This window comes from Lissotriton helveticus, chromosome 1_1 (genome assembly GCF_964261635.1).
Source record: "Lissotriton helveticus chromosome 1_1, aLisHel1.1, whole genome shotgun sequence".
NCBI lineage: Eukaryota > Metazoa > Chordata > Amphibia > Caudata > Salamandridae > Lissotriton > Lissotriton helveticus.
Window position 1 is genome coordinate 1,040,534,868 of NC_136057.1, and position 14,888 is coordinate 1,040,549,755.

At 50.5% G+C, this 14,888-nt stretch overlaps 1 protein-coding gene across 2 annotated transcripts in view; it reads right to left on the bottom strand.

Moving 5' to 3' along the window:
- SBF1 (SET binding factor 1) overlaps positions 1-14,888 on the bottom strand; it is a 1,592,200-nt gene that overhangs the window by 1,240,427 nt on the left and 336,885 nt on the right. The window lies entirely within an intron of this gene.

Sequence of the window (14,888 nt, forward strand, 5' to 3'; positions counted from 1 at the left end):
CCCAAACGACTGGATGGTTCGCCTCGATCTGAAAGACGCTTACCTTTCCGTCCCAATATTCCCCCCGCATTGCAGGTTCCTTCAATTCCTGAGGAAGGGCCAAGTTCGCAACGCTACCTTTCGGTCTTCCTTCAGTCCATTGGTGCTTCACCAAGGTGCTCAAGCCTGTGGTGGAATACCTCAGGGCTCGGGGCTTCCGTCTCCTGATCTATCTCGACGACATTCTTCTCTTAGCTCAGTCTTCCACATTGCTCGCAGAGCAACTCCGGAAGACAGTTCATCTCTTGCAGAGTTTAGGTTTTGTAATCAACGAGAACTGGCGATATCCCTGTTGATTGTAAAGTTGATATCTGCCAGATTGATATGTGGGCCTTTGATTATACTTGTAGAAAGGTGGATATCTGACTATGGTTGCCCCCAACTTTTTGCCTAGTGTTTTGCTGGTTTTTGACTTAGTTGGCCTGGGATCCTGCTATTCAGGACCCCAGGCTTCCTGCTCTCTCTGTTAAAATGGATTCCATGTACTTTAGGTGCATTTACCAATTGGTACTGGGACACCTTATCAGTCCCTGTACCCAGGGCATAGGTGTACCCAGGGCCTACCAGGGGCTGAAGCATGTATTATGCCACCCCTGGCTGGCCACCTAAAACTGACACAACTGGCTGCATGACAGCTGGGGCAAAGTGGTGTAATCACCCTTTGCTATAGATATAGTATACCTATATCTAACCCTAAAATGGACACATAGATTCCTATCAGTCACTCCTATGGAAGGCCTTGTCAATCCTGAAGGCAGAGTGCTTGGAATTATGTGAGATGGTGCTCTGGCATGAGCTGAGCCCGTTTGCAGCTTGCGGAACAAAGTCCTAATAGCTGTTCCATGATAACGCTATACCATATACTCTTAAGTGCATTATCAACCTCGCGGTTAAATGCTAACTCTGGTATAACATTATCAAAACATGTCGAGTAAGGTGTCATACGATTTGGAATACTACCCCCTCGCCAATTCTGGCGACGGGGGTAGCATTCCACCCTTCTAGAGGGACACGACATGTATGTAACTGTGAACCCCGGTTAAAGTTAACTCGAGCCTTGGCATCACAAAATGAATACTGCCACCTCAGACACAAGTCTGACCTCCTGCTGCTGGGAGTCCTTCCAGCGAGGATGGCTTGGACAAAGGGTTTCCTGCCTTGGGAGGTGCTAGCACCACCCCAGACAGGATTTTGTGTATTGGGGAGGATAGGCCTGAAAGGAATGAGACATGCCTGGGGCACACAAGGTGTCCTGTGCATACACCGGTTCAAACCAGTTGCTGGGCCATCCCTGCCCCAGCTCTGGCGGGAAACCGGACAAAGGATAGGGGTGTAACCACCCCCCTTCCTGGTCCCACCCAGGGGAGGGACCTAGTCAGTAGTGCAGCCCCCTTTAGGAGAATAAAGGTAGGAGCTGGTCCCATTCCAAATTAGATTATCCTGAACTATTCAACAAGAAGAAACTCTGGCCTTCGACGTTCTGCTCCACAGAAGACTAAAGAATCTCCCTTGTGGGTAAGGAGTGTCCACCCTGCAACTGCAGGCACCATCAAGCGTCCAGCGGCTTCACTTTGTCGTCTTCCCTCGAGGATCCGGTCTTCAGAGCCCGATGAGACCCGGATTCCCAGACCTCTCCGACCTCAACTCACATCTGCAGCAAAGCTGAGACCCGTGGGTGCGACGAGACACGTGGGACCGGCCATCTTGGAAGAAACTGCACTTCGCTTCCAGCACGACTCCCGAGGTAAACTCGACCAAGTGCTTTGGGGATTGAGAAGCCCCAGCCCCGAGCAGCCCCTGCACCGAAGATTAGCCCTGCTGCATCCACGAGATCTGCGTGGGGCCCTTCCGCTTGTTTGCTTCTCGACGCGTTGTCTGGTCACTTGCCGGCTGGCTAGTGGCCTCCTAGACGACGAACCTTTGAATCTTTGCTGCTGGTCTGGTTGCTCCAGACGGGCCCTTGCTCCCTTCCAAAAGAGGGGCACCCCGGACTCTCCTAGTCCGCACCAGACGTCTTTTCTCTTCACCGCGTGGGTTGCCTTTGCCAAGTCCTGTTGACTCCAATCCCGGATCCGACATCGCCGACAGCGAGAGCCTGCGTGGGACAGCTCGTGCCTCCATCCTGGTCGTCGAAGACACCTCCTGGTCCACGAGGCTGCAGAGTCAAGCGTCCACTCTTCACCTGATCGCGACGACAGCACCTGGTTCCTTCCTGGTTCCACACCGGTCACTGGCTAGTGACTTTGAACACTGTCCCCTCTGCTTACAGGTCCTCTTCTTCACCGATCCACCCTTGGATCGCACCGGACATCTTCCTCCTGGTCGCCTGCAGCATCTTTTCTTTCAGACTCCATTGACTTCAACGCGAGAACCCGACACACTTTGGCACCTATGCACCCGCAGCACGTGGGTGAGGTAACGAGAGCATTTCGGTGCTCAAGGGTAGTCTAACTGTCCTAGTGTCTAGTTTCACAGTCGTTTTAATCCTAACTAGTCATGATTGGTCGTACTTACCTTGAACTTGAACTGTACTGTCCATAGACGTTGTTACGCATCTCGCGTGTGAGTTCACACTCTGCACACGCGTTCTGTGGGCCTCCTATTACTTACCTGAAGTTAGTGTAGCGTGGTCCCATCGATCCTACAGCCTCTGGACAGCTCCATTCCTTTTATCGACTCTCACATTCCACTTATAGTATATGGTTTGTCGTGCCCCTAGGGCACCATTGTAATTTTGTGCAACTTGTAGTATTTTTCGTAATAGATTGTCATGTGCTTAGCCCTCTGACCTCATAAAGAGTTCAGAGGTGTTGTTATTAATAAATATACTGTTTATTTTCATAACAACCTGTGTGGCGTCCTTTCATCTGGTATTCAAGGGGTTATATTTTGGTAAAACAGCTGGCTTCACATGCCAAAAGACTTTAGCCTAAGACTGCTTTGTCCATGCTACCATTAGGATAGCTGGTCTATAAGGTTGACTTACAACCAATCACCATAAGGGTTGTTTGGACTGATTCAAGGTGATCACTAGAACTAGTGAGCATCATATATCAGGCCAACTTCTCACAATACTGTCCTCTAGATCCTCTGCTTCGAAAGGACTGAAATCTTCCCTGTTGTAGAGAGCCCAATGCCCGCGCCGTATCAGTGTCAACCTTGATGCCTTGAAGGGCCTCATCTATGTCCTTTCCGAACAGTTTTTCTCTGTCGAATGGCATGTCAATTATTTTTGCTTGGACTTCTGGTCTAAATGAAGGGGCTTTAAGCCATCCCTGTCTTCGCAGTGCTATCGCCGCTGCCATTTGTCTGAACGAAAGGGAAGACATATCCATTGTTATATCTATAGATTCAGATGCCGCTCTGGAACCATCCTGGATTAAGGCTGCTGCCTCTTCCTTTTTATCCTCTGGCAAATGTGACAACAATGGAGCTATACCCGACCACATTTGCGGCTCTAATAGCGGCTGCTGCCATCACAGCAAAACGCTTCCCCGCACCATTCATTCGTCTTCCCTCCTTGTCTGGAGGGGCTGCAGTTGTTGAGACGGGATTCTTTGAATTGCGTTGTGCTGCATGCATTACCACAGACTCTGGCCGTGGATGCCCAATTAAACATGCAGGAGAGGATTTTGGTGCCCTATACTTTTTATTCCAAATTAAGTCTATAACTGGGATTGCTTGGATAGATTTTCTAGACTCCTCTTTGAAATCGTAAAGAAAACATTCTGCTTCTTGGACCGGAAGCGGGAGTTCAGATCTTTTCGAGGCCTTTTCCATAAAATCATGGAATCCTCCAATATCTTGAGGAGGGGAATTTGCTGGAGACGGCGTAGTAGGGATAATATATTGATCCCATTCTATCCCAATTGGACTTTCCTGAAGAAGGTCTCCCTTCTTCTGGTTGCTCTCCGTCACTGTCCATTAAATCATCTCTAATTGTAATAATTGGGGGTGATCGAATTTTTTGAATTGAAGGTGTAGGTGGAGGCAGGGGTTGAGGCGTTAGCCTCTGGGAATCTACGATAGTAGACGTTAATCATATGGCGAAGATCCGTTACAAGAGAAATTGGCATGGAAACAGTTTCCTCTCTCACCTCCTGCTGTACTTCTTCCTCCTCCTCATAATCATAAGACTGCTGAAATGACTCATATCTCTTTTCAGTCACTGGACGGCCCTGAAAAAAAAACACTTCCTGGTACTCATCATCGTCAGTGTTCTGACTTTTTATTTGAAGTTGGGAAGGACTATAAGCCACTCCAGATTCCTCATCCTATGACTGCATCTCCAGCAGATTTGATGTGGCAGCGGTGAAATCTTAGTTCAGCTAGTAAAATCTGCAGATTTCTTCGCCGTTGATGAGCCTGTCGAAGGTTGAAAGGACTTTAAAGACATGGATGGCTTCGTCTTCGGAGACTTAAAAGGTGTCGTCAACGGGGCTCCCGTCGACGATGTTCCCAGCGACGAAATTCGAATTATCATTGTCGATGTTGACGTCGTCAATGGAGCCGTCGACGTCATCTTTGAGGCCGCTGATCTTCCCGTCGACAGGATCGTCGATGAACCCTTCTTCGACGATGTCGTCTTCGTAGTTGACATTGATGCGGCTGTCGTCGTCATCGATATCGTCGTCGACGGCATCATCGCCGTTTTCACAGGAGTCAAAGCCGGGTTTGAGGTAAAGAAGATGAAGAAGCTTCTTTTTTTTGGATCTATTTTTTCCTCCGGAGCAGAAGACTTCCTCTTCTTGGAAGATGGAGAATCAACCTCTTCCTCAGAGTCTGAATCTGAAGTGGCCTTCTTCTTTTGAAGCCATAATAATAGACGTGCCTCTCTGTCTCTCAAGGTTTTAGCTGAGAAGATTCTACAGTGCTTGCAGTCCTTAGGGACATGTTTAGGGTGGAGGCAGTACAAACAGTCCTTATGTGGATCCTCAGAATATAGCCTAGGTTTTCCACAGGATCTGCAGGGCCTGAAAACCCTCTTTTTAGAGCTTTCAGCCATTGTAGGTAAAGTAAGTAACATAGTACCTTAATCCGGTAGAAATAAACTTTCAGTTGAAAAGGTGAAAAGTTCACAGGAACAAAACTGAGCAGAGCTCAGGGAGACTACTCCTCACACGAAGGCGGTTGGAAATCTGAGGTATGATGGCTCTGCTGGGGAGTGTGATGTCAGGGCTGGCAGCTGATTGGCTGAGTTTTGGCCAAAATAATGATGAGGTTTGGCTATCAAATATTATGGTTCCTTATGGGACTTTCTATACAGTTTTTACTCTATGATACTGCTATGGTCATTCTGTTACCGTGAGACTCCCACCATGACGACGGGGAAGATGCAAGCATGTGAATCTATGAAAGATTCAATACTGGAGAATTGTACTTCTGGACATTTTTTAAACTCCCATTTCTCTTTCATTTATATCCACAATGAATGCACAACAGCTATTTTCAGTGCTCTTGAAAAACTTCACAGCTGCTTATTTCCCACCCAAATCTGCACAAAAAACTACCTTAAGAATGTCATTTAGCGGGGGGCGTGGCTTGACCGTCAGCGATGGCGGTCGTGTAGAGCGTGAGCTCCGACCAGCCGTCTTCTATCCTGCACCATAATCCTGGCCCTGAGCCTCTTCGTGGTCGCGGAAGACTCCTGTGGTGTCCCCCGGTCTGGGGGCATTGTCCGGTGGCAGTGGCTGTGTGCAGACGGACCGGGTACCGCGAGGAAGCCCGGGTGACGGGAGGCGGCCTGTGGAGACCGGCAGGGCCCGAAGCCGGGACCTAGATTTTCGCGACGCTGTCCGGGGACACACGATTGCCGGCTCCCGCGAGGCAGCGCGGCGGACCTGGACGGGGCGCGGCTTGTCCTGCTGCCCGGGGCCGAGCGCGCCTAGTATCCTGAGTGGCGAGGGGGCAATATTGCTGCTGGAGAGCCGACGACGGCGGTATGGCGCCTGTGAGGACCGAGTGCAGCCCTACTCCGAGGGACGTAGTGGGAGCGGCCGCCATCTTGCGTCACTCGCTAATCCCTCGGTGGGCCTGGTGCGTGGAGGGGGCCCGGGACTCTACAGTTTGGTGACCTGTGATCCTCGACAGACAGCAGTGGCGGCTTGGTGAGCCCCGTGGGGGCCCCGGGTGCTGCGGTGAGTGGAGGGGAGCAAGCAGGGAGAAGTGGGGTGCAAGGGAGAGGCCCCCCCACCCCTCCTTCCTGCATCAGGTCCCATAGACGATAGTCCTTCCCTGTGACTGCTGAGCTCGGGGGCTAGATCGGGCCCCGGTGAGAGGCTGGTGGACCTCTGGGTCCTGTGAAGTGGTGTGTGTGCCGGTGGCTCGTCGGAGCTGTTGCTGGGGCTGGCTGTGCCTGGCCTACCGAACTCTGTGGAGCGCGGGGGGCCTGTGGCCTGTCGCCTGCGACTGCAGACGCGGGGGCTGAGCTACCTGCTGGCCCTCAGCGGGCCCCCTTTTGGACCTGCTGGTGGCGCTGATCTTGGCCGCGCCTGCGGTGGCGGGCATTGGAGAGGGGTGCCATATTGCCCGGAGCGACCTGCGTTGACACGATGACGCGGGGCCATGCTGGAGGTGGCCACACTAAGCAGGGGACCCTTGACAAATTTACAGAGGCGGGCCAGGGGGCTGGCGGCGGAGGTACGCAGGCCGCCGCGCCGGACAATGCGGCTTTGCTGGCGGCCATAACGCAGTCCAGGGATATGCTGGACGCCAAGATTGGGGCTGTCGGGCTGATGTCACGCTGCTCCGCCAGGACCTGAGGAATGCGATGGAGCGGATCACTGGCACGCAGACCAGAATATCTGAGGTGGAAGATGATGTGTCCGTTTTAAAAAAGAAGGTGGCGGCCATGGAGAAGATACAAAAGGGCCTGGCCGTGAGGGTCGAAGATGCGGAAGGACGGGCCCGACGGAATAACCTTCGCTTTGTGGGATTTCCGGAGGGCTGTGAAGGGGACAATGTGGAGCGCTTTCTGGCCCAGTAGCTGGAGGGCTGGCTTCCCCCGGACACGCGATCACGCTGCTTTGTGGTGGAAAGGGCCCATCAGGCTCTTATGCAGAAACCCCCAGTAGGAGCACGCCCGCGACCGATTATCGCCAAGTTTCTGAACTACTCTGATCGAGACGTTACCCTTCGGCAGGCGCGAGTGAAGGCCTCTCTCACGTGTAACAACGCAACTATCCTCATCGTCCCGGACTACGCGCGGTTAGTGCAGCAGCAGCGCCAATCCTTTCTGTGTGCCGAAGCTCGCCTTCGCGGCCTCAAGCTTCAGTATGCCTTGCTCTATCCGGAGGGGCTTCGTGTTATCTACAAATCCCGTACACTGTTCTTCGATACTCCGGAGGAAGTGTTCCACTGGACAGCTGAAACGGTGAAAATCCGAGTCAACGCGGCCCAGGGGGGAGAATCAGACTCCTCTTCGAGTGGGAAGGCCCGCGAGGGTCTCAGGAGTCAGCAGCGTCATCGCAGGCGATCACGGTCTGGGCGCAGCTCGGGTTCTGGCTCGGTGTCTCGCCAAGGGGATCCGGCGTCGACGCAGCAGTCGGACGCGCCATGAAGCTTGGGACTGTGCCATAAAACTGTATGTATGGTATTCATGGATGCTCAGGTGCGCAGCTTATAAGGGCTGGGAATCTGACCCAACAGGTGTGGGTGGGAGGGAGTGAGAGCCCCGTTCTCATGGGCTATCGCTTGGGGATCCATTGGAGGGTGTGGTGCTTGTTCCCCCGTTGGGGACTGTGCTGCGATCTGACCGCGACAGGTGCTTCCATGTTTGGGATGTACGGAGTGGGGGGTGATGGGGAGGGTTGGGGTTTGGTTGCGCTTTTTGTGCTGCTGTGTATCTACCACATTCTTTACATGCCGCGCCTCGGGACACTTGTAGCTTGCATTGCAATGTTGTTATATGTCCACTGCTGAGACGGGAGGGCGGGTAGACCCTGGTGCTTTGCGCATCTTGAGTTGGAATGTGCGTGGGGTGTAAAACGAGGGGCTGTTCTCCAATACGCCAAGAGGGCGGGGGTTGATGTCCTACTGCTTCAAGAGACTCATTTACTAGGTACAAAGGCATTATGTCTCCAACGGTTTGGGTTTGCTCAAGTGTACCACTCGGGATTCACAAGAGGATCTAGGGGGGTTGCTATGAATACACCGGAGAGTGTCTTATGTACATGATAGGCTCTGGACTGGTCCGCAGGGCAGGTATGTCTTTGTGCAGGGCAGGGTGGGGGAGGATAGAATTACCCTGGGATGTGTATACGCCCTGCCGCCGCTACAGTGGCCGCTGGTGGAGAAACTCATGTCCCTCTGGTGTGCCATACCTGATGCCCTCTCTATAGTAGGGGGGGACTGGAACGAAGATATGGATCTGGGTAGCTAAAGGTGGCGGAGGGGAGGTAGGTGAGGGGGGGTCCCACCACCAAACTACATGACCTGGTGACGGGTCTTGACTGGACGGACGCCTGGAGGTATAAAAATGGTTCACGTAGGGAGTACACTTATCTTTCCACAGTTCATGATTCATTCTCCAGGCTGGATTACATCTTTGTCCCACGGGGGCTGGCCCATAGAGTAATGTCAGCTGATATTCTGCCGCGAGCCCTGTCCGATCACTCCCCGGTTGCTCTTACACTTAGTGTCGGCCCGGCCAGGCAGCCGTTTCAGTGGCGGCTGTCGGGGTGGCACATGCTGCAGGATGGTTACAGGGACCATATGGCCAAAGAAATAGATCACTACCTGTCCTCAAACACGGGCTCGGGGGACTCCCAGACTACCCTTTGGGAGGCTCTAAAGCCCACTCTGTGGGGGGCGGACATTTCCTGGTGTGCGGCGGCCCGTAGGGAGCGACGGAGGGCCTTAGTGCAATGCGAGGCAGCTCTAGAGGACTTGGAGCGTAGAAACCGTGAGGTGGGTGGGGGCCCCGCTAGACGCCAGTTAGTCTTGGCCCAACAGCAATATACAGCAGTCGTGATGGAGTAGGCTAGGCAGGCCTGGCTGGCTACTCGTAGCCGTGTGTATCAGTGGGGGGACAAATCATGTAAGATGCAACACCGCCTGTGTCAGGGTACTCTCCACGCCCAGCCGCTGCCTCGGATTTTGGACCCTGAGGGGGCACCCATACTTGAACCCCCGGCAATTGCGGAGAGCTTTGCTGTGTACTATGAGGGGCTGTATGCCTCCCAGGAATGCTTGGCGGCGGGTGTAATCCAGCGCTTTATTGACAATCTCCCCCCGCGGTCGGTCTCGGACGAGGTGCGGGATTGTCTGGACGTACCCCTGACCGACGACGAATTGGGGGCGGCCCTGGGTGAGCTGATCCCTTGTAAGGCACCGGGCCCAAATGGCTTCCCATGTGAATTTTTCTGGCGATTTTATGTGCAGCTGGGTCCGCACCTCCGTCCGGTCATGGAGGAGGAGTGCGAGGGCAGAGTGCTCCCTCCGGATTGGCGCCACGCGGAGGTGGTGGTCTTCCTGAAGCCGGGTAGACCCCCTGAGACTCTCGCGTCATACCGCCCGATCTCGCTGCTTAATACGGAAGCCAAAGTTTTGGCTAAGGCTTTGGCCAATAGACTTAAGCCCCACATCACGGATCTGGTCCACCCGGACCAGGCGGGCTTGATGCCTCAGCGGGCCACTCGTCACAATATTCGGCACGCCCACGTTGCGGTATCTGCCTGGTTGAGTTTGGGGGAGCAGGCAGCCCTTTTCCTGGCGACTCCCTGAGCTGGACATATTTGTTTTCCTTATTGCGACGTCTTAATCTGGGCCCACGCTTCCTAGCGTATATACAGCTGCTCTACAACTGAGCTTACAGCTTCGGTGCGTGTGTGGGGCGCAGCGTCCCGATCTTTTTCGGTGCGGCGGGGGACGCGTCAGGGCTGTCCCCTCTCTCCCTATTTGTTTGCGCTCGCTATGGAGCCCCTGGCAGCGTGGGTGCGCATAGATGCCCAACTTAAAGGCTTTCGATGGGCGGCGGGTCTGACTGATAAAATAGCGTTGTATGCGGACGATGTCCTGTTTTTTCTTACATACTTGGATCGCTCGGGCCGTGGCTGCTGCGCATACTGCAGATTTTCGGCGAAACGTCTGGCCTATATATGAATCTGGGTAAGTCCACGCTTTGGATACTCGGTGGCCAGCAGCAGGTGGGAGGGTGGGTGTCGGGCCTTAGGCTGGCGATGGACGGTGTGAAATATTTGGGGGTCTACTTATCGGAGGATGTGGCTGCCTCCCGAGAGCGCAATCTTGCCCCGGTATGGGATCGCACGCGCGAGGGCATAAAGGTGTGGTCCCGTATGCCACTGACCATCCATGGCAGGTCCGCGATTTTTAAGATGGTGGCGCTTCCTCGTCTGGTCTATCAACTACAAAATCATCCACATCGGATTCCGCCCCGCTGGTTTCAGCAAGTCAATTCGGCGCTGGGGGGGTTTCTGTGAGCCGGGGGACCTGCGCGTGTGGCGCTGCAAACGTGTTTTCTATCCTCATATACCGGGGGGCTGGCCACATCTGAAGTACTTTCATACTACCAAGCGGCGCACCTGCTGGTTCTCAATGATTGGCGGTATATTGATAGGAGCGACCCGGCCTATGCGGTTGAACGATTTTTCATGGGCTCCGCGTCGGTGCATACACTGCTGTACTCGACGCCGCTTAGAGGGTGCCTTCCTGCGGCCACTCAGGTGGTGTTCCACGTTTGGAAGACTGCGCTACGCAGAATGGGATGGTGGAACGTACTCACTCGAGAGACCCCCCTTTGGAGCAATGGTCGCCTGCCCCACCTGAACGCATTACTGGGCTTTAGAGGGTGGGATGCGATTGGTATTTCCACTCTAGGCGACGTGATGTCAGGCCTCTCCCTGAAGTCATTTCAGGATCTCCAGGACGAATTTAGGATGTCCCGCTCTCAGTTTTTTAAATACCTCCAGTTCCGGCATGCTTTGACGCCCTACTTGACTGACCTGGAGAGCCTTCCCGAATTTAGTCCCCTGGAGGCCAAGCTGTTTATGGGGGAACTGCCAGATAAGAAGCTCTCTAGTATTTATCAGACGCTAGTCCATCAGTGCTCCTCCAACTTGCACAGACTTAAGTCCGCGTGGGAGGGGGACGTGGGGGACTTGGAGGATGAGGATTGGGCGGAGGCCCTGGTAAGCCCGAGGGGGGCAGCAATCTCTACATCCCTGCGACTTATACAGTTCAAGTACCTCCATCGCACTTACTTCACCCGACAGCGCTTGTGGAGGGCGGGAATGGTTGGTTCCCCTGACTGTCTACGCTGTGGGTCGGAGGTGGGTACGCTTCTACACACTGTATGGGGGTGCTCAGCGCTATATAGATTCTGGACTGGGGTGTTTAGCTGTTTATCTGAGGTGCTGGCCTGGGAGCTTCCCCGCGACCCCAAACTGGCGTTGCCATGTTATGTAGGGGATTGGGGGCAACACCTACAAGCGTCATTTATTTCTCCTGGGTCTTACCTTAGCCAAACAAGACATTGCCAGGGCTTGGAAGGCGCCCCGCGCCACGTCACTGGCTGCCTGGAGGAATGGCCTCGTAAACATTTTAAAATCTGGAAGGGTGGGCTGATCACTGGACTTGGACCCTCCGCCTGAGAGGGCTGCCCTTCCGACACTTTGACAGCTGGACCATTGGACAATTTGTGAAGTATCTTGCTGAACTTGGCATGTTTATTTACAGATTCTCTATTGTATATGTGCATTAGCTGCGGCGCAATTGGGGGGGGAGGGGTGTTTGTGTTCCTTGTAAAAGTCTGCAGATATTATTGTCGTTTCCCTATTGTTGCTGATGACTCCGGGTTTCGGAGCTCTGCATTATATGTGCGTACAGACAAATAAAATCTGTTTTTTAAAAAAAAGAATGTCATTTAGCAATGCAGTATAGCTCTTCCATCCCTGGTGGCACAGCACACGGCTACACACTTATAAGGGCCAAAAGGTAAGACCTATTGGTTATACCAATGCTTGTACTAAAAAAGGAAACAAAAAGTAAAAAGAAAGAAAAAATTAAAGGCGTCTGGATAGGCATAGTAAGCCTTAAGGCATACAGGTCCAAAAAACTGCACAGGGCCAATTTTTCGTGAAGCCCTTTATTAAATGTATCAACTTGCAATTCAGCTGTATGTCTTCATCAGACATTAGGATCTCAATGGAGGTGAGAGTGTTGTTCATAAATTTATTTAAAGATGGGCCTAATTTTCAGTCTAGCTAAAAAATCAGTTTTTAAAAGAGAGTATTTTCTTGTAAAGTACATGTGTTCCAGAACTCTGCACAGCGCTGGAGATATTCACTTTCATGAACATCAGCATAGCTAGTATCACAGATAGATAAGTGATTATAAATGTGTAATATGCAGGCTGGACTGCTCCTTAATTTGTTAGACTGGAGCTTTGTGTTCTGCCATCACTAGAACATGAGCATGGGTCTAGCACAGCTAATCACTGCCTCATCTAGTGTACTGAATGGGTAAAACAAGGTTTTTTTCCCTTTCAAATGAGAAGACACCAGATGGGGGTGGGGGGAGAAAGAATCGGGAAAGAAGATTAATGTACGAAATTCACTGAGTGTCAGAGAGCAGCTGCTGATCGACAATGTTTCTCAAAACTGGCAAGACCGTGCATACACACACATATATGGGTGTGTTGTGTATAAAGTACACATGTTTACGTGTACCAGCTCACTAATTACATATCAGCTCGCTACAGAAAAAGTTTCCAGTCCCACCACCACCACCACCACCACCCCATAGAAAGGAAAACCACAAGCTGAGAATGACCAAAATCTTAAGAGTATTTGATTTAGCTGTAATCCTTGTTGAAGCTCGTTCTGTTGCAGATTCACAAGCAGTGAATTCTCTCACAATCTAGTGATGGGACAGGAATAGTACACCTTTTATTTATATTTATGTTGCTACTGAAGAAGTGACCATCACCATGATTAAAATTCAACAATGTTGAGTGCCGTTCCATCAAAAAAAGTCATGCCTTGGTGGGAGGTCCTTTTAGGTCTCACCAAAAACAGTGCACATGTTGCCTGTGGCAAGACATTTTGTTAGATTACAGTGGTCCTAGAGGCCGCTCTCTGTTTACCATTGGCTAGCCTCATCATAACTCATTTGCTTGCTTCATATTTGAGGACTTGTTTGGGCTTTACCTCCTCGTCATGAGTTTATCCCTCTCTTGGAGAATGGAGGCATGACTGTTTCCTTATAATGCGCGGGCTTTTTTGGCGCTACTTATTTCTTTTTATGTAAGCACTCTACAAGAGTGCATGTATTTTTCAGCTGTCTACCCTGTGTGCTTCTCTGCCCCCTCATCTCAATGTTGCTTTTTCTCGCTATGTGCTTCTCTACAACCACCTTCGATCTTTATGCTGCTCTGTCTCGCCATGTACTTTTGTATTAGAGCATCAAAGTCAGGCTTAAGGTAGCCAAACTAAACACTGAGTTTCTATCGACGCTCATTCACACAAACACGTTTGAGTACACTAGAATGGCTCCCTCAGTGTGTGCTTTGAGGAAGCAAATTCACATTGGGTCTACATTTCTTAAGAGGCATATCAGTGGTTAATTTGTTTAAGTGTGAATCTATTAAACATTTCATTGGGGTAGAACACCTTGATCACTAGGATTTCTACCAAGAGTGAAACTGTCGCTTTTCCCTGAATACGAAATCAAAGAGGGAAAGAAATCCAGAAACATGTGAGACAAAGTATCTGAGATATATTACCATCTATAGCTTACCTTATACATATTCTCCATAGATATACTGCAAAAATCCAACTGCTGTATACCAAATGTTTCTCCAAAAGTCACCAATGATCTCTTTGCTCAGTTCAGTCTTCTACGCTCTCCTACATGCTATCTATTTGCGCTTTGGCTTTTAATCATATGTTAAGGCATGATACAGTACGTATTCAAACCCCTCACCAATTGGTGTTCCTAATGTTGTCATTTATATTGCGATTTCTTGCTTGATTTTCAAATGCTTTGTTGTAAATCCCCAAAATGTTTGCTTTGAATTGTTGTTGTTCTTTAAACCAAATCTGTAACTTACAGGTAGCAACAATAGGTGTTTGTGAGGCAGGCTCAGCAATCCCTAGTTTTTTTATTTTCCAATCTTTTGATGGTTTATTTAACCAAACATGGAAACTAAAAGGGTTGTATACATGTCTTTCTCAATGCTAGGATTGTTCACACCTATATCAGTAGTGAGTATAAGTAGGATTATTTACTACTTTTGATATTCTTTGTTTGCATTTTCTCATTAACCTTACAAAAGTACTACTCAGATCAATAACCGTGGCAATAAGTTTAACTGTAATGCTGATCACCCTGAAACACCAAGAGATTTCTAGTTAAATCTATTAGTCTAAATCTATGTGTTCTTAAACACGGATAGGATGCTTTGACACTATAAGGTGTAATGCCTCCACGCATTGATGGTTTCTGTGCAGGCATTGTTTTTACACACTTCTGGTTAGTAATACCTGAAAATATCTCTTCATTATGCATTGTTGACCGATTTGCATGTTAATTATCAATCTTTTTCCCCAGTAGAGTTTGAACTTACTACAGCAATCCTGTAAATTTAACAAGGAATTGGTTTGCTTATTTTTATTGAATCTCTAACAGTTTTGATATACATTGGATGTCACTGGTATTCCTCTCCAATATCTTCTTACAGTTTTACAAAGCTGTCAAACGGTGATTGGGAAAACAAATACAAAAGACACAGCAAATATAGCAGCTTTTGACCCCACTTATTACCCAGAGAAGAAGACCACACATGGATGAGAATTCTGAGCCCTCTCACTCAGAAAACTGCCACTATAGCT